Genomic DNA, 8,317 nt, shown 5'->3' on the forward strand with positions numbered 1-8,317 from the left:
ATTTTTGTCTTATCTAAGGATTATGTTTAAGACAGAAATCTCTCGGGTCACACGATCTCCATCGTTACTAACAGGGCTTGAAACCGTTTTTAAAACCGAAACCGAAAAAAAATTGAATACCGGTACTAAATTCGAAACTGAAAAAAAAATGGAAACCGTTATTTTTTTTTTATTTTACGTGTTTTTAAAATTTTAAATACGTAAATTCCATTTATATTCCCGTGAGATCGTGATTAAAATGTTGATAACCATTTCATTATTTTCAAAATTATTAGTTGTTTTATTAATAGTAATGAATATATTTCTTTTAATTGGTAAGTATAATTTAATTTTTATCGCTAAAGTTAGGTAACCTAACTTTTTCAACTTAAATTTTATCTAAATCGAAACTGAAACCAAAACCTAAACCTAAATTTTTAATACCGGTATTAAAAAATTAAAACCGAAACTAACAATTTTAGAAACCTATACACAAATTCGAAACCGAAACCGAAATTATTTCAATCAGTTTCAAGTCCTGGTTATTAAATAAATAACTAATTCTTCAAAGGTATAATTTCTGCAATAAGAAAAAACAATAAAACAAAATATAAAATAAAACCGTGACGATTTCAGTCAATAGATAAAAAAACACAAACACAATTACAACATTTAGAAATAATCCGCCTAAATTATTAAATAAAAGTATTACTATGATTAAAGTCAGTAAAAGATACAATATAATTTTAAATGTAAGTTAAATTAGGCACTAAAACGTGAATACCAAAAAATAACAGTCTCTGAAACAGTTGTTAGAAAACATTTCTGACATTAACTAAGAAATAGCATTAAAATTAAAAAAGAAATTAACTGATATCATCATACGCGATCACAGAATAAAAACGTGTCACCAAAAATTAATAATTAAAAATATAGGTAATTACCAATTAATTTAACAATCAATATTTCTCGTACATAATTGTGATTTATATCTATGTAAAAACCGTCATTATAATATATATACCTATCAATTTTAAGTTATGTGAACTCATCGCAACGATCAAATTAAAAAAACTACAATTATTAAAATTAGATTAGAGGGATAATTCAAGCCTTAATAAAACACTAATTAGATAAAAACACAATAATGATTTATAAGAACGATTTAAAGCAAATAGCAAATTTATCCGCTTTTATAAATCAATCAATAAATAGTAAATAAAGAAAACGAAAATAGTAAACTATTAAAAAAAATGCGATAAAATTATTTTATTTAAATCATTATAAAAATAATAAATCGCTATTTGAAATCTGATTTTGATATGGATGACTTGAGTGACTCGAACGACATGTTACTTTCCAGATTGGGCAATATAAAATCTATAAAGAGAGCATCCGGCGGAGGTATGAATTCCGGCAAGTTTGGCGGCCATGGAGCCACAGTTTTTTTGGCAGGTCTTAGTCTTCGAACTAAAAATCGAAATAAAATGTAATGCAAATCACCATATAATATTATTTACACACACGTGTATATTATATACTCACAGTAATAATTATTAATATTTGAATTTAACGAATTATTCTTGTCCATTGTCAATCTATAATAAAAAATTTAAAATATGAATACGCCCAGGACACAGTTAAACAGGACACTAAAATAATATTATTTATAAAAATTACAAATGTACTAATCAAAAAGATTTATCCTGTTACTCTCTCACTCTAAATCAGTAATTTACATACAACCCGTCTTCACTAATGTTGTGCTATTGTTCTTAAAGGCCGCTTTAATACCATTCATAAACAAATCACTCTTTACGGTACAACATCACACCAATCAAATAAAAAACAAACTCAATTGAATTCATTCTAATGCCTATTTATATTATAGCGAGCCGAACGCAACGTTCAGATGAAACGTCAGACTCATCTTCTAGAAGTTGCGTTTAGACACACATAGGAACCAAATTCAACCTGCTGTACACTTATTATTATTTTTGTTAATATTAATAATAATATTATAGGTATTTCATTTTACTTGAGTTACACAATTTGTATAAAATTAGCATAGTATTACACAGTTACTATAGTACTAAATTTAAATATATTGAACTTAAAGGCTTTTGATTTTGATTTTAAAAATATTTAATAATTATTAATTGTTTAATACTTTTAGGTTGTATCATTCATTTTACTGTTTTTTAATTTTTGTTTTAAATAGTATTATTTCGTTTTCATTTTCTAAAAAACTAGTATATGAATAGAACATTTAATTTTTAACAGTAGATGATTATTAAATATTGTTAACAACTACTTGTAAATCTAAAAAAAGTTTCTATATTATAATATAACCAATACATTTATTGAATTATAAAATAAATTTATACAAAAATAATTGGTATAATAATAATTGACAATTGGTTATCTTCCAGCGTACACAATATTATAATTACTTACAATATATTATAAGAATTCGTTTAAATATTCTTGTGCGATGACGATAATAATATAGGTGTATATAATATAAAGTTAACAAAAATGTATTTCTAAGTTAAAAATGAAATTAATGATAATTACTGTTATATAAAAAAAAAAAAAAATAAAAAATAATAACTTCACAAGCAATACTACAATATCTTTCAGTACAATTACACAATATTATAATTATTATTTAAATATCCGTTTACAATATTAATATTATAATTGTTCGTTATTGTGGTGCACATATAAAAAATGCAATTATTGTATAATAATATCGAATTCATTTGCTGAATAAAGTAAAGCGATTAATTAAAACTTAAAAATATAATGTAAAAAAATTAAAAAATTAAAAAAAAACCAAAACACCAAAGTGGAAACTTCAAGTACGTCGTCTACGACCAAACCTGCTGGTCATGTGTTGCCTGTTCTGCATCAAATAAAAGTGTTCGAAAGTGAGCCGGTGGATATCGTAACCGGACTGCAGGCACGAGAACACTGCATTGCAGTGTTCGCAGTAAAACTTGTTGTCCGGATCGTTGCAAACGTTGCACGGTTTCCGCACGTTACAGGGGTCCGTGCTGAAGTGTTTGCACAACAGGCACACGTACAGCAGGTCTCGGCGGCCGTCCTTCAGGTAATCCAGGATCATCCAACGCATGACGACCATCACCGTCGGCTTGCACATCTTCTGCTTGTCCAGAAAGCTGTCTCCGTTGATCTTGCCGTGCAGCTTGCGACGGTGTTCGACGAACACGCTCCACGGCGAGTACATGATCGTGTTGCATTCCACGCACAGGCACGACAAATTCGGTTCTATGAGCTCGTCAATGTCCACGTAGTGGTACACTCTGGACACGTGGTCGCCGATGTCGTCCAGCCGGTGACGGATGTTGCAGTTGTTGCACTCGAACCGCGGTGTACAGTTCTCCGGGAACATTTTCGTCACCGCACATCCGCCGGACAGGTGCGTGTCCGGCACGCCGGTGGACGGCCACAGAGCGTTGCACGTGGAGCAGAAGCGGATGCGCACCCTTCCCCGCACGCACTCCAGCACCATCGGCGTGCCGCGAACCGGCCTCATCCGCTCGAACAGGCTCAGCTTGCCGCGTCGTTCGGTCAGCAGCGACGGCATCGGTGGCGGCATCATGTCGCGCGAAATCACCTGCGACGACGACGCGTTGTTATTGTAACTATTGCGATTGTCCGGCGTCGCGGTCCACGAGTACTGCATCGTCTGCGTGAAATAAAAACCGTTCGTAATCTGTTCGGTCGAAATCGACGGCGGCGGTATCAGAGGATGATAGTTCATCATGTTATCGTAAAGCGACCGAGGCGTCCCGGAATTGGGAGGTCCGTTGGGTCCATACGTCGTTACGGACAACGTGGACGGCGTTCGCGGTGATGGACCGTAGTAGTCAGTCGCCGCCATCGTCTGCAGATTGGGTCGAGTCGTTCGCGGAACAACCGCCGACGTTCCGCTAACAGTGGCGGCTGACGACCGTTTTTCTTTTGCGTTTTCCGGCTTTTTAACGTTGTTAATGCTCATGCTTGCAATCGCCGTTTCCAATGATGATATTGTACGTCGTCGATCGTTACCGGAACTTCGATCTGTAAATCGGACAATCAAACACGTGTTATTATATATTGATTGGTATACCTAGGCAGTGGCGTGCCCAGGAATTTTCGACGGTGGATATATGTACACAAAAACTGTATAATTAAACCAAAAACTAAATAGGAATTGCATAATAAATTGCCCTGTAAACATACAAGTCACATAAAAAAACTTTAAATTCTTAATTATAATTAAATTAATTTAAAAAAAAAATTGATGAATGTATTACTTTTTTGAATTAAAATTAATAATTAAATATATTTCCAAATTATGTTTATTAAAATTAAATCTTTTATTACTTAAAATACGTTTGTACAAAGAAAAAATACATTCTACTTCTACTATACTATAGTTATTAGTGCATATTAAAAAAACTCAATAATTTAGGCGTTATATCGAAATAAACATCCGCTTTACCCGACATGACTTCATAGTAAGATTTAATAGTTTTATATGTTATATCCTTTATTTTTTTCAATTATGTATATATTATACATACATTTATCTATAGTTTTTTTCACTGTTTGGACCAGGAATATTTGTTAAAATATCTTCAGCTTTTCTAAACCTATTCATACTTTAAGTAGCTCACTATTCGATTCTTCCAAATTTGTAAGATCAATGGATAACTCAGATAAGTGTAATTGTATGAATACTATAAACCACATTTGACTGCATTATATTGTACAAGTTGTTTCAGCTTTTTCACACTGATGGAGGTTAACATCGTTTTTTAAACTTTTAATCACAATTAAAAAAATTTCAAAATTATTTGCATAGAAAATTGTAGCAATAACCATGCTTTCCGACTTTGTAATAGTAGGTTCGAGAATCGAGAAGTAAAGGTATACCCGGCATTTCTTTTCTGTATTTATTTATTCTCGATGGTATTACTTTTAAGAAAGCTTTTTTTTCTAAAATAAACGAAATAAGTTAATATGTATTTAGATTTTATATATTAAATTAATTACTATCGTTAAATAATCTATTTATGTAATAATGAATTTAGTTTAGTTGAATATTTTGTACATTAAAACACCATATTTAAAAAAAAAAATTCGAACACGTGAAAAATTGCAAAAAACTGCATTATAAAATTAAATAGGCAGAGAATGAGAGAACGTAAAGTATATAATTATAATAAAATGTATGTATTATAATAAATATAATTTATAAGCAATAACTTATTACTAATAATCAAAATCAATGACTTTGTAACAAATAACAACTGTATAATATCTAATAATTTGTTTTCCGAAAGTCAGCAAAAAAAAAAAAAAAATGTCAATGGAGGGAGGTATTAAACCCCTAACCTGCCCCCCTGGGCATGCCATTGTACCTAGGTAAATTTCAATTGATATTGCTGCGATTATGGTATACTATACCCAAAGCTGCTGTCATGTAGGGCGAAATGAACGAAATCTTCAAAATGTTTTGTTTGCGTTTTTCAGATTATAAAAATAAGAATTGCTAATTTTTAAGTTTGACCTGTTTGAAGTACAAATTAGATCTAATTTGATATACAAAACCTCCCCTATTTTTTAAAATCTAAGCATTGTATTGACATGCGACTTATCGTGTAATCGTTAAAAAAAAAACACGTCATTTTAAAATTAATAAACATTCATCATTTATCACTTCGCTCCGAACCTAAAATTGTACCAAGGATTAAAGGATTAAGGATACTCTATCCACACAAACGTATTTTGTCTCAAAACATAGACATCAAGTCTATAGCACAATAGGTTATTCATACAGTATTCCTCATTAGTCAATTGTAAGTATACTATAGTCTATAGCAATATCGGTCAAACGGGGTGATGAGGGGTGATAAGTCCCCATCATGACTTTTTTCTTTAATATTTATAACAATTAAATTTATAAATATTGTACTATAATATTTATTGTCAATATATTAAATTTTGTTTTATTTTTTTTTTTCATACATATGCTTTATACATTATTATTTTATATATTATGTAATTAGTATTCGACATTTCATATTCATAGAATATTCGCACCATGATGTACATTGTACATTCTATTAGGTACCTACCTGTATCGTATATTAAGTCCACATACCATATCGGATGCCAAAATAATTGATTGAAAACGATGTAAACTATAATTTTTACGCAACTATTCGTCTATGATGTTCTATGCAAATATATACTGATTGTATATTTGAGTCATAATTATATTATTATAATATAATATATATGTATTACAAAAGACATAAAGTAATACAACATAGGTATTTGGTATTTTAGTATTTAAAATCTAAATATTTCTTTAATAATATAATGTAAGGTTTAATAAAAATAAAATTAAATATAGTTTTTACCGAGCTTATAAATTCAACATTTATGTACCGTGGCTCCTATAACAGTCAATAGGTGCATCAATAGTTAATAATAACCTGGGGCAGGCTGGCTTTAAAAGGTCTATCGTGACACCGTGTATTTTAGCATAAATTGTTATTTTGCAACAATTACTAAAATCTTGGAACAGTTGGAACCTAACAAAATATTTTTTTCCTGAAATGTTTTTGTTTTTATACTCGTAATCGATTCACAACAGTCAACAGGTTACCGTCGCGACGGATGGTTATCACAATGATAAAAATAGACATTTCCAATAATCAGACTTTGATAAACACTATACATTTATTATGATACACCTCGACGGCTCGACATTGTGTTTACTACTTTACTACTGTACTAGGCGTCGCCGCGCCGACACGTTCCATACATTGACGAAGTGATGACAGATTGCACTATTAACCATTTATAATAATGTTTAATAATTAATACTATACGTTATAATATTCGTTATATGTTATTTTATAATTATTTAACATTTATACAACAAACAGTAGTCCTCTTCATCAGTCACTCACAACTCACAAGTGACAAGTCACAAACTCATAACAAATTAATGAAACAACAATATGAACGTTAAAAATATTTCATAATAATCAATTTGGTAAGAAGTTTTATTAATAAATTATTCAGTAGGTAATATAGGATAGATACTAAATTATAATTACTATTATACGTATAAACTATAAGTTACAAGTTATACAACCTTATTCACAATAAATTCACATATTAGTGTGCTTTTAATTTTATTTAGAAAACTAGTAACTATAAGAATTAAATTAACCTTTCTTGTTGAATCGATGAATAGTCAACACTCAAGGGTTAATGGTTAACTAACAAACCATCAATAATATGACTGGTAAAAATATTAATACATCATCAAATAATATCACTTCAAAATAATTCAGAAATATCAATACATAATTATAAAAAAATATAAATAATGACTTTTTATTTGATGACTGTTGTTAATATTCAGAAGGATAATATATGTATGTCTATTTCAACTCCATCTTGCGATAAAGGAATTATTAGTAATGTTTTGGCTAATAGTCTTCAAAAAAGTGTTGACAGTAATGAAAATATTTTTCATAAATAGATCATTGAAACTAAAATTAATCATAATGCTCCGAAAGTCTTTTTACTATTCTAGGGAAAAACATCTACATTTATAACTACTAAATGATCTTAGAACATTTTGAATAGCACTCAAAATTACAAAAGCGAACTATAACTCTAGGGTTGTATAATTATTTAGGTATTTTAAATAAACTAAGTCTTCCTAGCAGTTAGCTTAGGAATTATTAAAAATTTTAAACCATTAGATAATATAATTTTTCAGATTAGTATTTACCATGAAAATGAAAAACCATCTTTTTTCAAAAACTTTTTTTTGACTAAAGCTATTGGTTTATATGACAAATATGTTACTATAACTGGAAAAACTTCTGTTTTGAAATACAAAATATGTATTGATGCAGTTTCAAAACCAAGTGTGTAGCAGATTAAAAGCCACTCAAGTTACTATTCATGTTCAAAGTGTACTACTGAAGGAGAATATAAAAAATAATAATAATTATAATTATAAACTTGTGATGATTTTAATAATCAAACTGATGAAAATCACCATGTTGAATAAATTATTTTTTCTTAAATTCCTAGTTTAAATTTAGTATTGGCTGTTCCCTTATACTAATTCCCTATATTATATCATAATTTGTTAGAAGTTTTAAAAACAATTGTTAGTTAGAACTTGTAACCTGGATTTCCGAAAAACTTCTTCATAAATTACCTTCAAGTATTATTGATGAAATATTTACTCAATTAATATCATTAATATCGTATATTCCTTGTGAAGTTT

This window comes from Rhopalosiphum maidis, chromosome 1, assembly GCF_003676215.2.
Source record: "Rhopalosiphum maidis isolate BTI-1 chromosome 1, ASM367621v3, whole genome shotgun sequence".
Taxonomy (NCBI): Eukaryota; Metazoa; Arthropoda; class Insecta; order Hemiptera; family Aphididae; genus Rhopalosiphum; species Rhopalosiphum maidis.